Source organism: Pseudophryne corroboree, chromosome 8 (assembly GCF_028390025.1).
Source record: "Pseudophryne corroboree isolate aPseCor3 chromosome 8, aPseCor3.hap2, whole genome shotgun sequence".
Classification (NCBI taxonomy): Eukaryota; Metazoa; Chordata; class Amphibia; order Anura; family Myobatrachidae; genus Pseudophryne; species Pseudophryne corroboree.
Genome location: NC_086451.1, coordinates 372,479,977 through 372,495,705, shown reverse-complemented (window position 1 = coordinate 372,495,705; position 15,729 = coordinate 372,479,977). Strand labels below are relative to the sequence as shown.

At 47.3% G+C, this 15,729-nt stretch overlaps 1 protein-coding gene and 1 long non-coding RNA gene across 2 annotated transcripts in view; one reads left to right on the top strand and one right to left on the bottom strand.

Annotated features, from left to right (window-relative positions):
* The window catches only part of LOC134949158 (endothelin receptor type B-like), a 177,372-nt gene extending 170,087 nt beyond the window's left edge, over positions 1–7,285 (bottom strand). Inside the window, exon 1 of the mRNA XM_063937576.1 lies at positions 7,263–7,285. The gene's annotated coding sequence lies outside the window, so the exon portion shown is untranslated. The remainder of the gene's footprint in view (positions 1–7,262) is intronic.
* A 2,720-nt stretch (positions 7,286–10,005) lies between these two features.
* The window catches only part of LOC134947816 (uncharacterized), a 368,541-nt gene continuing 362,817 nt past the window's right edge, over positions 10,006–15,729 (top strand). Inside the window, exon 1 of the long non-coding RNA XR_010182796.1 lies at positions 10,006–10,089. This is a non-coding gene — a long non-coding RNA (uncharacterized LOC134947816). The remainder of the gene's footprint in view (positions 10,090–15,729) is intronic.

The following is a 15,729-nucleotide window of genomic DNA, read 5'->3' as shown; positions in this document are numbered from 1 at the left end:
TGGCCCACATCTAAGCCTTGGTTTGTTGGTGATGGACTGTCATTAGGCAACCTTGAGTTGTTGGTGAAGCAGGCAGTTGGTCCTATCTAGGCATTGATTTGTTGGTGATGGGCTGGCATTTGGCCCAATATAAGAATGAAGTTGTTGATGATGGGCTGGCAGTTGGCCCCTATCTACATCTTTGGATTATTGGGCAAGATGGCGATGCTGTGTAGGGCTATAATTATAGTTTACTCATTCTGTAGATAGGACCTCCAAAATTGAACACAGTATTCTAGATGAGGCCTTACCAATAAAGTGGAAATATTACTACTTTCTTTCTGATGCTGATACCTTTCCCTATTCAACCAAGCATCTGACTAGCCTTCCTCATTGCTTTGTCACATTGCTTACCTGCCTTTAAGTCACCTGAAATAGTGACTCCTAGATCTCTTTCCTCCTCTTTAGTATCTATTATAGTGCCATATAATACTGTACTATATTTATCCTTTGGGTTTTTGAGACGCCAGTGCTTGATTTTGCAATTTTGGGCTTTAAACTGTAGTTGCCATGCTCTTGCCCATTCCTCTAGTCTATCTAAATCATCAATCATTTGTTTTACAACTCCTGCTAGTTTAATAGTTCATGATGAAGCATCCAAACTACTCATTTAGTATTCGGGTTCCTCTTCAAGATTGGTGCATACTGTCACTTTTGTATAAGCCCCTATTTTGCCAGGTGGCATGACTATTAATTCAACGCTTTCCTCATTACACCACTTGTCCTGGAGCCTGGAATATAACCCTACAGCCAGTGGAGCTGCTTCAGAGCCACCCAGAGCATCCAAAGGATACTGTGTAACAGTTACACACACATACAGCTTGTAGAACTGGCCAGAGTGGTCTTCTTCCTGCCACTTGGCATGGCATGCTCGTCTCTGCTGACTAAGGGGTTAACCCATTCACTATAGCTGCCATGGAGTTTCATTAGTAATAATGGGCCTACTTCAGATGCTGTCTCACTCTCAAAGTGACTATTGTATGCCAATCGGTCAATATTTTCTTACTGCGCATGCGTCTGAACTGCAGTGCACACATGCAGCGATTGAACTGTGATTGCAGTCACACCAAGGTATTAAGTGAGTGACAGGATAAAAGCGTTTGGGGGTGGTAATGGAGATTGGATGGGCAGTGCAGTCATGTCATGGTCATGCCGGCAGAGTTTTCTGGCTGTGTATAAATTACCAGTTGTGATCTCACTTGCTACTGGAGAGCCCTGTACCATACATAGGCACTCATACTCTGCGACATAACCCAATTTACAATGATGGTACCGATGTATCAGCAATTTTACACCGTTGGACGGAAATGATGAGACAGCAGCAGCCGTCTCTATGCTCAGGTTAGCTTCTATCCATATTAGCATACAGTCACAATTGCATTCAGCAAAAGATAGCAACAGCAGAAGCAAGAACAACCACATCTGAATTAGGCCCAATAGGGGTCATTCAGATGGGGTTGCTATTGCACTATCATACACATAGGGGGTCATTCCGACTTGATCGGTGCTATGCGTTTACGCACAACAGCCGATCAGGTCGGAACTGCTCATGCGCCGGCGCCGCAGTGTGCCTGCGCATGCCAGATGGCCGACGGAACGCTACGATTGCCTCTGCCTGATTGACAGGCAGAGGCGGTCGCTGGTTGGGGGGGGGGGGGGGGGGGGGGGCGTAACGGCAGCGCTTGGCCGCTGTTTCATGGGTGCGGTCCAACCAAGGCAGGTGTGGCCGTACCGTGCGGGGGGTGGGTCGTAGCGGCTGTGTGACGTCACAATTAGGCCCAATAGGGGTCATTTAGATGGGGTTGCTATTGCACTATCATACACATAGGGGGTCATTCCGACTTGATCGGTGCTATGCGTTTACGCACAACAGCCGATCAGGTCAGAACTGCTCATGCGCCAGCGCCGCAGTGTGCCGGCGCATGCCAGATGGCCAACGGAACGCTACGATTGCCTCTGCCTGATTGACAGACTGAGGCGGTTGCTGGGCGGGCGTAACGGAGGCGTTTGGCCGCTGTTTCATGGGTGCGGTCCAACCAAGGCAGGTGTGGCCGGACTGTGCGGGGGGTGGGTCATAGCAGCTGTGTGACGTCACACACAGCCGCTGTGGGCCGGGCAGCGATGAGTAGCTCCCGGCCAGCACGCTAAAGCTGCACTGGCCGGGAGCTACTCCTAAAGCGATGCTTTTGCACTTCTGCGCGGGGGGTAAGGGGGGGTGGCAGTGACATGCGGGGTGGGATAGCCCTGTACTGGGCGTTCCCCCGCATGTCTATGATCACGATCGTAGCTGTGCTAAATTTAGCACAGCTACGATCAACTCAGAATGACCCCCTATAGTACCTTTTTTCGGTAATTTGCACATGTACAGGACCCATTCTACGAGTGCGCAAACAGGTCCTGTGATGTTGCAAGAAACCCGGTATCAGACTGTCAGTGATTGACAGTCTGTTGACGTTTCAAGGGTGGGGATGGGGCAGCGACAGGCTCCAATGTGAATAAATGGAGGTGTGCCACCATCGTTTAGGGGTGGAAAGAGGTCAGGGATCTCCGTTCGGGTGTAGTATGTGTTGCCGGCAGTCGAGCTCCCGGCGACCAGCATACCGGTGCCGGGAGCCCGACCGCCGGATTACCAACAGTGTGGCGAGCGCAAATGAGCCCCTTGCAGGCTCGCTGCGCTCGCCACGCTATTTTATTCTCCCTCCAGGGGGGTCGTGGACCCCCACGAGGGAGAATAAGTGTCGGTATGCCGGCTGTCGGGATTCCGGCGCTGGTATACTGTGCGCCGGGATCCCGACAGCCGGCATACTGAAGACCACCCCTCCGTTCAAGGCTTCTGCGACAGGTGGCTTGGTGACTGAGTGATGGGACGCAGCTTGGATCTCTAATGTAGCAGGAGGCATCTAATTTTAATAGATACCTCTTGCTTCATTACCATACAGCGCTATCACTGCTGCTTCCAAGGAAGCAGCAGTCATAGCAATTCCTGAATCAGGCCCAATATGCTTAAGTTTATTCCTTTTTGCCAGTAATATACATTAAATACAGATGGAATTTCCCTCACGTTTCTTTCTTGCACCAACAGTGGATATGGATACCAAAAATTTCTACAAACCTCTGGTCTCCCAGTGTGGCATTTGGCAGGGGCGGCATGAGGATGAGAGTATAAAAAGGAAAGACTGAGACAAATGACAGTCTCCCATTACCTCAGAGGGAGTGAGGGAGACCGCTGCTGAGACAAGAGAGCAACTGCGTCAACCACAAGAGGAACTGTTGGACTGGAGAATAGACAGGAGTCCCCAGTGTCGGTGACATCACCAGTGGGATGTTATTGGCTGGAGGGAATTGGCTAGCAGGGCACATCCAGAGGATCTATCTGGAAGGCAGGTGCTGCAGCAGAGTATGTGAAAGGTAATAAGACATGCAGTGCAGACATAAAATTACATCCCTAATGACTACAATTATCAGACCTGAAGCCTTATTCAAGGCCGTAGAGATCTCTGATGGGTCTGAGTACTGGGAGGAGAAGGGGCATGGCCAAATCAAGAAGGCACAGCCAAGCCCCCTCTCTAAAAAAAAGGAACAAAATACAATTGTACATGGCTGGCTTCAAGAGGAGGGGCCATCCAGGGGCCCACCTGTAACACTTCTCTCTGGGGCCCACTACTGTTGCAGCCATATCTGTATAGTAGAACAGCAGCACATTGGACAGAGAGAGAGGAGATTGCTTCTGTCCAGGTGTAGTCTCTTCTCTCTCACTGCCCGATGTGCCGCTACGGCTTGCGCTGCTAAACAGACGTGGCTGCAGCAGTAGTGGACAGAGAGAAGTGTTTCTGGGCGGGGCAAATCGCTGACTCAGGCTCCTGCTGGGCTCCTCCAACCGGCCTGAACCCAGATAAGTAGTACACATTCCCCTTCCTCTTGGTGCCTCTGCTTGTAATAATTTCCCAGTGACACCCTGATAATATACCTGAGGCAGTGCCAGATTAATGTCCACATGGGCCTGGAGCTGAAATATAGGAAAGGCCTATTGTGTACCGCTGCAGCAGATTGGATTAAGGAGAGAGGAGCAGGGGATATGTTATCCTGGTCCCCACTCTCTCAGGGCCCCCCGTGCCTGCCCTCAACCACCAGCCCATTGCATTTTTTTTTTTAATGAAGAAGTTCAGCTATGGGAGAGCCCCGACCCTATGTGTTCAGTGGTTTCCTTCATATTACAGAGAGCATCAGTGACCACTGTATACTACAGAGAGCATCAGTGACCACCATATACTACAGAGAGCATCTGTGACCACGCACTATATATTACATTTCCAGCCACTGCAGTAAATTATAAAATTAACTGCTTTCTTAGCTGCTGTCTGTTTAGAAAATAAACATTGTAGCTGCAATGGCAATTCTGCACCAGGGCCGTAAGGGTTAACTTACTGCTTTGCAGATGTGCATGCTTGAGCTGGTTTGGGTTTTACTTTTTAATAAAAAAATCTAAAACCCACTTTTCAATAAAAAATATTTAGGATGATAAAAAATATCCGAAAAAAGTCTTTACATATAAAAATATATAAACTGTACCCCCCCCCCATCTTATAAAACTAGTATACCATATACTACAGAGAGCATCAGTGACCACCATATATTACAGAGAGCACAAGTGACCACCATATATTACAGAAAGCATAAGTGACCGCCATGTTTTACAGAAAGCATCAGTGTCCACTACATATTACAAAGAGCATCAGTGACCCTGCATACTACAGAGAGCATCAGTGACCACCAGAACCATAACTAGACATTTTGGTGCCTGTGCCAGAAAGACCATTGGTACCACCCTCCATATTTTATAAAGGGATGTGACCTCACGGGGAGGGGGCGTGGTCACATAATTGTACCAATTCACATTACAAAGTAGCGTCTGTTAGTCACATTACACCGCATAGTAGCATCCGCTAAGTCACATTACACCGCACAGTAGCATCTGTTAGTCACATTGCTCCACACATTAGCGTCTGTTACATACTCACATTACAGCGCACAGTAGCGTCCATTATACACATTACACTGCACAGTAGCGTCCGTTAGTTACATTACACCGCACGTCAGCCTCCGTTAGTCATATTACTCCGCACGGCAGCATCCTTTAGTCACATTACATTGCACGGTAACATCAGTTAGTCACATTACACTGCACAGCAGCATCTGTTGGTCACATTATGCCGCATTGTAGCATCTGTAAGTCACATTACACTGTACAGCAGCGCCCGTTAGTTACATTACAGCGCACAGTAGTGTCCATGTCCGAGTCACATTACACCACACAGCAGCGTCCGATAATTACATTACACCGCACGGCAGCGTCCGATAATTACATTACACCGCACGGCAGCGTCCGATAATTACATTACACCGCACGGCAGCGTCCGATAGTCACATTACACCGCACAGTAGTGTCCGAATCACATTACACAGCAAGGCAGCGTCCGATAGTTACATTACACTGCACAGCAGCGTCTGATAGTTACATTACACCGCACAGCAGCATCCGATAGTTACATTACACTGCACAGTAGTGTCCGAGTCACATTACACCGCAAGTCAGCATCCGATAGTTACATTATACCGCACAGTATTGTCCGAGTTACATTACACCGCACGGCAGCATCCGATAGTTACAATACACCACACGACAGCGTCCGATAGTTACATTACACCACACGGCAGCGTCCGATAGTTACATTAAACCGCATGGCAGCGTCCAATAGTCGCATTACACCGCACAGCAGCGTCCGATAGTCACATTACACCGCACAGCAGTGTCCGATAGTCAGAGGCGTCACCAGGTGTGGTGACACCCGGTGCGCACCCCTGATGTACTGCCGCGATCGCGGCAAAAAGGGGGCGTGACCTTACAGCTAGGGGGCGTGGTTTCACGGGAATACTGGTATTGTCACTCTGGGGGCGTGCCCAGCATCTCCGGAGATGCTGGGCTTCCCCCAGAGACGGTCTCAGTGTGCTGTCGGCTCCTCTGCTATGACAGGAGCCGGGTGCTGTAGCGGAATTTCACACTGCAGCACCTGGCTCCTGTCACTACGGAGGAGCTGACATTTGGTGTCACCCCCTCCAGGTGTCACACCCGGGTGCGGGCCGCACCCCCCGCACCCGCCTTGTGACGCCACTGCCGTTAGTCACAATACACCGCACAGTAGTGTCCGAGTCACATTACACCGCACGGAAGCGTCCGATAGTTACATTACACCGCACGGCAGCGTCCGATAGTCACATTACACCGCACGGCAGCGTACGATAGTTACATTACACCGCACGGCAGCATCCGATAGTTACATTACACCGCACGGCAGAGTCCGATAGTTACATTACACCGCACAGAAGCATTCGATAGTTACATTACACCACACGGCAGCGTCCGATAGTTACATTACACCTCACGGCAGTGCCCGTTAGTTACATTACACAGCACGGCAGAGTCCGATAGTTACATTACACCGCACAGAAGCATTCGATAGTTACATTACACCACACGGCAGCGTCCGATAGTTACATTACACCTCACGGCAGCGTCCGATAGTCGCATTACACTGCACGGCAGCGTCCGATAGTCACATTACACCGAACGGCAGCATCCGACAGTTACATTACACCGCCCAACACCACACGGCAGCGTCCGTTAGTTACATTACACAGCACGGCAGCGTCCGATAGTTACATTACACCGCACGGCAGCGTCCGATATTTACATTACACCGCACGGCAGCATCCTAAAGTTACATTACACCGCACAGCAGCGCCCGATAGTCACATTACACTGCACGGCAGCGTCCGATAGTTACATTACACCGCACGGCAGCGTCCGATAGTTACATTACACCGCACGGCAGCGTCCGAAAGTTACATTACACCGCACAGCAGCGCCCGATAGTCACATTACACCGCACGGCAGCGTCCGATAGTTACATTATACCGCACGGCAGCGTCCGATAGTTACATTACACCGCACGTCAGCGTCCGATAGTTACATTACACCGCACGGTAATGTCCGAGTCACATTACACCGCACAATAGTGTCCGTATACACACTGGCAGGAATTCAATTGATTATCATGCACGATAGATTAAAACAGTATGCCATTAAGGTCACAGAATATGTACACATAACTTTCAGTGTGAGAAAGTCCTGGGCATAGGGCTACACAGCATATACTCCTTTGTACCTCAAATCGCAGCTGCAGAACACCTCACAGATGACCCAGGCGGGGAGCACTGCACTGCAGTGTACTGTCCAGTGGGTGGGGCTTAGAACGGCCCAGGGGTGTGGCTTCAGGCAACAGGGGTCAGAGTTTATAATGGTCCCCCAGAGACACAGCTTCGGATGGCATGTAAGAAGAACTTTGAGCAATCGTGGGCACAGCTGTAGGTGCACCAGGAGGCGGAGCTTATCGCGATCTGGGGGAGGATCTTATTTCGATCATGGGTATGCACTTCATTGTGCAGTGACAGCTGCTGGCAGCTTCAGAGGGGAGAGGCAGAGCCTTGGCTCTCCGTGACAGGATTCAAGTGAGGGAATGCTATTGGTGATGACAGGAGAAACGTTTTTTTTTTCCTGTCAACACTATCTGAACTGCAGGGGCTCTGTGGGCCTATTTCCAGTGGGGGGCCTGGAGCTGCAGCTCCATCCGCCCCATTGTTAATCCGGCCCTGACCTGAGGTCCATCACAGCTTTATACTTATGTAGCAGCTTATGTAGCAAGCAAGAAACATGCTTCAGGGCACAAATCCCCATAATGATCAGCTATTAAAAAAAATTCTAGATAAAGCCAGATACCAATCAGGGCGCATAAGTGATATTAATATATGTTGTTATATAATGGTAAACAGCATTTTGGGTAATGCCATGTACAAGTGATGTCCACATACAGTAGTGCAACTATACATTTTGCACCCACCTGGCAAAAAAGTTTCTGCCCCCCCCCCCCCCCCCCCCCTCATATATTAATTATAATCTTTATCTACATGTTCAGGGTTTCAGGCTTGTTGCCGGGGGTTTCTTGATCAGGGCCTCATGTTTGTTTCTATGAGGTTTAATGCGTGTTGCCAGGAGTTTCATGCTCATTGCCAGGGATTTCATGCTCTGGGAATGCTGGCACTTCTGGGTAATGCTATACGGGCTGTGCTTCCTTTACAGATGATAGAGGTCCAGTAGAGTCTCTAGCATGTCTCCTCATAGGGGGTGGGCATTTTTGGAGGGACATTTCCAGCAGACAGGCAGACCGCATGGGATCTGCAGGGGGTGGGGGGGGGGGGGGGTGGGGGTTATTGCTACGTCACTGTGCACATAGTAATACTCTTCTTGCTGTCTCTCTGTGTAAATTATTGGCAGTGCCTACACATGAATCTACACAGGCCTCAGGGATAATGAATGGGTCTTCCATTCGCCAGAGATCGATTCAGAAAAACACCAGTTCACAAACATTTCTTTTGCCAACTGAACTAATATTTGCCAAAATTAAAGTATTCTTAGAGTATATTTAAGTATGGTACTAGTACCTAGATTTATAGTATACTGTTATATTTGTAGATTTATATAGTAAATGCATTTAATGGTAGACTGTATATGTTTTGAGCAATAACTTACTTGGGACACATTTTAAACTAAGTTTAGGGGAGTATTACCCCCATATAGTGATTCTAAGATTGCAACAGTCATATAAGGAAAGCTTTATTAATATTCTTAGTATAAATTCTGTAAAGAAAAACATAAGGGTAGCTAAGAAAGATAAGGGAGATAATGTCATGTCTGGGAGATACAGGTGGGAGATGATGGTGTGGCTGAGAGACGCAGGCAGGAGATGATGATGTGGCTGAGAGACGCAGGCAGGAGATGGATGCTGTTGCTGAGAGAAGTAGCAGGAGACAATGGTGTGGCTGAGAGACGCAGGCAGGAGATGATGATGTGGCTGAGAGACGCAGGCAGAAGATGGATGCTGTTGCTGAGAGAAGTAGCAGGAGACAATGGTGTGGCTGAGAGACGCAGGCAGGAGACAATGGTGTGGCTGAGAGACGCAGGCAGGAGATGATGATGTGGCTGAGAGACACAGGCAGGAGACAATGCTGTTGCTGAGAGACGCAGGCAGGAGATAATGACATGGCTGAGAGACGCAGGCAGGAGATGATGATGTGGCTGAGAGACGCAGGCAGGAGATGGATGCTGTTGCTGAGAGAAGTAGCAGGAGACAATGGTGTGGCTGAGAGATGCAGGCAGGAGATGATGATGTGGCTGAGAGACGCAGGCAGGAGATGGATGCTGTTGCTGAGAGAAGTAGCAGGAGACAATGGTGTGGCTGAGAGACGCAGGCAGGAGATGATGATGTGGCTGAGAGACGCAGGCAGGAGATGATGATGTGGCTGAGAGACGCAGGCAGGAGATGGATGCTGTTGCTGAGAGAAGTAGCAGGAGACAATGGTGTGGCTGAGAGACGCAGGCAGGAGACAATGGTGTGGCTGAGAGACGCAGGCAGGAGATGATGATGTGGCTGAGAGACACAGGCAGGAGACAATGCTGTTGCTGAGAGACGCAGGCAGGAGATGATGACGTGGCTGAGAGACGCAGGCAGGAGATGATGATGTGGCTGAGAGACGCAGGCAGGAGATGGATGCTGTTGCTGAGAGAAGTAGCAGGAGACAATGGTGTGGCTGAGAGACGCAGGCAGGAGATGATGATGTGGCTGAGAGACGCAGGCAGGAGACAATGCTGTTGCTGACAGACGCAGGCAGGAGATGATGATGTGGCTTAGAGACGCAAGCAGGAGACAATGGTGTTGCTGAGAGACGCAGGCAGGAGATGATGATGTGGCTGATAGATGCAGCACTATGAGATCACACAGGTGGCACGGATCTGGTTGAATCTCTCTTGTATGATAATCTTAGTTATATTCCTACACAAACAGGCATTTTCCAGAGCATGTGATCTCCTACATGAATAACGAATACCGACTGAAGACACTGTCTGCCCAGGAAAGATCTATTTCAACCACGATATAGGTAAGATTTATATGGAATGGAAAGGAATGCTCCCAGAGTGACGAGCAATGGGTGATATGTAGAGATGAGCATGTTGACAGGTCCACGCTTTCAGTGACCATTTTGTGTGTGCACTCAGTACCACTAACAAATAGTCTACTTGTACCACTGAAGAGGGGAAGCTACTAATGCCCAGCTGCAGTAGCTCCTCCCATGAGCCTTTGTGGAGCTCGTGAGTCACTCCTTGCAGCTCTGCCTCCAGGCTTCACCAGCCAACAACACAGGAACCTGAGCTGGTAAGGAACGTTTGGCAGTGGCTCTTCTGTGTTAATAGGGCCGTAGAGAGCATAGCTGGGCTGGTTAATGCAGGTGTGTAGTCTAATAAGGGGAGGCATGGTCAATAATTTTTTTTTTTGCTGTGCTACTTGCTGAACAGGGTGGCACCATGAGCCCATGACCAAGGGCAAATCCAAGTGTGGGGGGTGATCAATGTGATTGCTCCCACCCTCCCCCTACACAGGCAGAAGAGGCTGCTTCTGCTTGGCAACAGCATCCTCCCCGACCCCACTGCAGCCCAGCAAACAGCAGAGTGTGCTGGGCTGGGGAGACAAAGGCTGCTGATAGGTAAGAGGGGGGTGGGGGGGGGCTTCAGCGGACCCAGGATCCTCTGGCAATCCTGTCCCCAGATAAATAGTATCCACCCCCACCCTCTTGGTTGCCATGTGTGTCACACAGTAATGAGGGTGAGTCAGTAAAGATGACATGTAAATGATAATCTACATCACCACATAGGGCGGCACTCCACAGACTGCATAGCATCAGAACAGGATCCTGAGGAAAATCATTAACTATGATTGAAACTTCTGAATCATTTTGTGGATGTGTTTGAGTGCTATGAAGTCTGGGGAGTGCCGCCTTATGTGGCTATGTATAGAGAACAGTATTTCTTTGCTGGGAGGGCACCCAGGCATAAGTGTACAATTAGGAGGACAACATAATAAAACAACTATAATCACAGCACACTTTTATCCTTTCAAACACAACATGCCCCCACATATTGTCCATGCCCCCAATTGAGTATAAAGGAGGGGGGGTGCCGCAACATACTGTACCCTTGCTCCAGGTACCATGGCACCTAGCTGCGCCCCTGGGTACAGAATATAGTCAGGGCTGCCAAGACAATTGACTGGCCCTATTGCTACGGAGGGTTGTGACCAAACATGTGGATGCCATAACATACCCACTAAGCACCAACAATAAATGGGGGGCTCGTCTATTCCATGGCTGGCCCTGGCACCTTCTGGGCCCCTCTGACAAAGCCCAGGCTCAGGTAATCCGTACCCTCCAGTGCCGCCACACTCTCTGTGCCACTGAATAAAGAACTTTTTTAATGGTTCAGTCAGCAAAATGTTAAATCAGACCGGTCATATGCTGGCACTTTCCGCTTTTCTCTTAATCTTTTTTTGCTGGGGCTTATTTATTGATTCAACAACATCATAAAACCAGTTATTGGACACAAGGTTAGTCAAATGATGGGAGGTGATAGCAGCCTACATGGGCGTCTTATCATGTGCATGTCTGAGATTTACAAGAAAAAATAAAATTAGGAAAAAAAAGATTTATTGCGCAAGCTATTCATGGCAGCAACTTCTCCCTGGTCCATGTGAGCTAACTCAATGGTTTCTCTGTAGAGGAGACAGAGGATCCTCTGTGTGTGAGCGTAGCCACTGATTTCTCTCTGGATCACAAGCAGCAACATGTGACTCTGGAGACAGTCTTCTGTCATGGGGTTGCCGATTAAGTGTTTTTGTCTTATAACACACACATATATATATATATATATATATCTGTGTGCAGTGTCGGGCTGGGGCATGAAGGCCCACCGGGGAAATTCTGAAGTAGGGACCAATGATTAGAGACTAATGATGGTCTAAGCCCCATGATGAATAAATATAGTAAATACTCCTAGTACATGCATGATATTATACCAGACTAATAACAACAATGTTTTGTAGAAAAGTGTAGTATAACATATATATATATATATATAAATAAATATATATATATATATATATATATATGCATAATTCAGTTGCACAATCTGGAACCCGGTCTCTCCCCCACTGCCTGCACTGAATTTTATGTGATGGATTTGCACAAAATAGTCCAAGTTGGAGAAGTGAAATGAGAAAAATGTATACAATTTTTTTTTTATATATTTGAAAATTGGCATGTGCATATGTATTCATCCCCTTTGCTATGAAGCCCCTCAGAAGTTCTGGTGCAACCAATTACCTTCAGAAGTCACATAATTAGTGAAATGACGTCCACCTGTGTGCAATCTAAGTGTCACATGATCTGTCAATACAAACACACCTTTTCTGAAAGGCCCCAGAGGCTGCAACACCACTAAGTAAGAGGCATCACACCATGAAGACCAAGGAGCTCTCCAAACAAGTCAGGGACAAAGTTGTTGAGAAGTACATGTCACCATCAAATCCATCATCTTCAAATGGAAAGAACATGGTACCACAACAAACCTGCCAGAAGAGGGCCGGCCACCAAAACTCACAGGCCAGGCAAGGAGGGCATTAATCAGAGAGGAAGCACAGAGACCAAAGTTAACCCTGAAGGAGCTGCAGAGTTCCACAGCGGAGACTGGTGTATCTGCGCATGTGCCCACAATAAGCTGTACAATCCATAGAGCTGGGCTTTATGGAAGAGTGACCAGAAAAAAGCTATTACTTAGTGTTAAAAATAAGAAGGCATGTTTTGAGTTTGCCAAAAGGCATGTGGATGACTCCCCAAATGTATGGAGGAAGGTGCTCTGGTCAGATGAGACTAAAATGTAACTTTTCGGCCACCAAGGAAAATGCTATTTCTGGCACAAACCCAACACATTCCATCACCCCAAGAACACCATCCCCACAGTGAAACACGGTGGTGGCAGCATCATGCTGTGGGAATGTTTTTCAGCAGCAATGACTGGGAAACTGTTTCGAGTCGAGGGAAAGATGGATGTTGCTAAATACAGGGATATTCTTGAGCAAAACCTGTTTCAGTCTGCCTGTGATTTGAGACTGGGACGGAGGTTCACCTTCCAGCAGGACAATGACCTGAAGCATTCTGCTAAGGCAACACTCGAGTGGTTTAAGGGGACACATTTAAATGTGTTGGAATGGCCTAGTCAAAGCCCAGATCTCAATCCAATTGAGAATCTGTGGTCAGACTTGAAGATTGCTGTTCACAATCAGAAACCATCCAAAATGAAGGAGCTGGAGCAGTTTTGCCTTGAGGTATGAGCAAAAATCCCAGGGCAAGATGTGGCAAGCTCATAGAGACTTATCCAAAGCGACTTGCAGCTGTAATTGCTGCAAAAGGTGGCTCTACAAAGTACTGACTTCAGGGGGGTGAATAGTTATGCACACTGAAGTTTTCTGTTATTTTGACCTATTTGTTGTTTGCTTCACAATAAAAAAAAAAAAAAAAAAACATCTTCAAAGTTGTAGCCATGTTCTGTGAATGAAATGATGCAAACCTTCAAACAATCCATTTTAATTCCAGGTTGTGAGGCAACAAAACATGAAAAATGCAAAGGGGGGTGAATACTTTAGCAAGGCACTGTACAGTATGTCAATTCCACAGGGTGATGGCAGCCAGCAGTCTTCTTGGAAATGAGGCTTGTGACACTCTGGAGGGGGAGATTTATCAAAGCTTGGAGAGAGATAAGGCACCAGCCAATCAGCTACTTACTGCTATTTGTCAAACACATCCTGTAAAATGGCAGTTAGAAGCTGATCGGTTGGTACTTTCTCTCTCCAATTTATCTCTCTACTCGCTTTGATAAATATCCATGTCAACAGTGCCGGGCTCACAGCAAGGAAAGCAGTGTGGGAGAGGAGTCCCTGATGTAGTGCCTGAATTCTCGATATGGCAGAGGGACTATAAAACAATTACAATAAATAGTAGTAATCAGGTGCAAAATATAGCTGAATGACAATGTATAGTATAATAATCACAATTGCTGGACACTATATCATAACATCAGCAGCTCCCAAGAGATGATCTGGAATATCACCTTATGCTAAGAGAATGTTTAAAAAATAATTTTATAATAGATAGCGTGGATGCAAGATAAAAATAAGAATTTTAATAAACACAATTAAAATGTAACAATAAGAACATTATGGACGATATTAGATGGACACCTCCCGTGGAAAGATTGGAAACAATTACTGGTGGTTGGAAGTCCAAATAAGGCTAATTTAGCCAGATGACAATGAACCAGTTTGTATTCCTGTTTAAATTTCAATTGCACCAGCAGGTATCTTAAGCTGTTAATATTGATACAATGTAGCAGCACGATAATAGCCACCTTTAAAACAATGCTCACCGCTGTTTGGAGGTGTTTTCAAAGCTCCATCAGTTGCTGTTCAGCGGTGTCACCGTCTCCCCCACAGGCTTACCTAGTGTGTGCTGGCGAGCTGTAGCCGCACAGCCGGACGGCTACGGCTGCGATATAGAGCCTGATGTACAGATTGGGGGAGAGAAGGGTGCAGGCTGCTCGGAGCAGGATGGTAAACGGAGTCCGGTCAAAAGTAAATTCCACGGAAGGAGGGCACTTCCTTGACGCGTTTCTCCACTGTGCCCTCAAAGCGGTTACATCAGCCGGGTCCTATTTGTGTGGAGTTTGTACATTCTTCCTGTGTTTGTGAGTTTCTTCTGGACACTCCAGTTTCCTCCCACAGTCCACAAACATACTATAGGTTAAAGGGCTCCTGACAAAATATGGAGCCTAGTTTGTTTCCATGTGAATCTAGATTGTGAATCTAGATTGTAAACTCCACTGGGGCAGGCACTTATGTGAATGACTAAATATTCTGTAAAGCGCTGAGGAATATGTGTGCGCTATACAGATAAACTGGAACTTAAACAGTATTACAGATCACTGGAGGTATATAATCTGCCACTCTTCCCACCTGAAGAACACTTACAGCATACAGGTAAGTCTGATTATTTTGGTACATGAACACTTACTACTTATTTATGCTGCATTTATGATTGTTGAATATCATTGTCTCAAAGTTCAGCGCACATCCCCCACTGTACTAATGTCTAACTTCACATTAATATGTATCTGTGAAGAGGTAGCTGATTATCTGAGAGGTTCTGGGTGGGACTAAGGGGTCTATGTACTAAGCCTTGGAGGAGATAAAGTGGACGGAGATCAGAACCAACCAACCAGCTCTTGTTTTTTTTAAACCCAGCCTGTAACATGGCAGTTAGGAGCTGGTTGGCTGGTACTATATTTCTGTCCATTTTATCTGTTTCCAAGGCTTAGTACATAGACCCCTAAGGGAGAAATGCATCAAGCGGTGGAAATAAATGGAGAAGTGGACCAATGGAGAAGTTAATCATAGCAATCAATCGGCTTCAATGTACTGTTGCATTGATTAAGTACAGTACATATTCTATAAAATGATAGGTAGAAGCTAATTATTTGCTATGGACAACTTCTCCACTCTTTACAGTGATTGATACAATGGGTGGGATGTATTAAAATAGCCGCCCCTCGCCACCTACCGCAGCGATGTTGATCGCATATGTACTAACATATGCGATCAAAATCGCAATGCGGTGACGGATGCCCCCCACGATACC